Source organism: Rhagoletis zephyria, unplaced genomic scaffold (assembly GCF_001687245.7).
Source record: "Rhagoletis zephyria isolate East Lansing unplaced genomic scaffold, Rhagoletis_zephyria_1.1 Rzeph_scaffold_27600, whole genome shotgun sequence".
Taxonomy (NCBI): Eukaryota; Metazoa; Arthropoda; class Insecta; order Diptera; family Tephritidae; genus Rhagoletis; species Rhagoletis zephyria.
The window spans coordinates 1-951 of record NW_016184657.1 but is presented as its reverse complement, the minus strand read 5'-3'; positions in this window follow the sequence as shown (position 1 = coordinate 951).

Here is a 951-nt window from a genome sequence, read left to right as displayed (position 1 = left end):
GTTTTTGAACTGTGAACAGTACAACACCGGTACACTTTTAACTTCTCATTTTTATATAATTCTTATTGCTACCGCCCCCGTTTTCACAAATTATATGCATTTTCACCAGCAAAACGAACCAAAAAAACACATGTTAATGTTAATGCGCCTTTAAAAAAATGTAATAGGGTGCCAACTTGCAAAAAAATCTACCAAATTCTTTTTGAGTTTTGTATAATGGTTGTGCCTCTTTTCAATAACGTGTGCGAATTTTTGCATCATGACATTGCGTGTCACCCTTTACTGATATCCGAATTACTTCGTTGAACAAACACTGAACACGCCAACGAATTATAGAACTGACATGAGCAGCGTTGCCGAATTGACGATCTCGTCGACATTTTGATTTTTTTTTTTAGCTCAACGAGGCTTTGATGATTTTTCCACCCGATTTTTTATTTGTTTTTTCCTCCTAATTACATATGTAAATAAGTATGTATGTATTTTTTTTTTTAAGGAAAACGCAATCCAAAATACAACCATGCATTTATCTAGTTTTTTTCTACAACCGTGCTTTTAGTTATATTAAATTTGTTCTAGAATTATAACCAAATCGTTAATTTGCACTGTTGACACTGATTTGAAAGATATAGAAAATTAGCAGAGGGAATTTGTTCAGCCAAGATTATTATTAGATGCTAATGTTACACCTTGGAGTTGGACAATTTAAAAGCAATTGCGTGTATTAAAGTGTAATTTAAAATTGTCGTTAATAATTACAAATCCACTTTTACTAACCGATATGCAATGTGGGTTTCTTTTGGTTTTGAAATATGTGGTCACATTTATTGTATGTAAATTATTTAATTTTGTTTCTACTTTTTATTTTGTTAAAAAAGTATAATAAGCAAAAATTTGACTTTTTTTGGCCAGAATGACGATTTTTCAGCGAAAGCTTTCGGCAACGCTGGT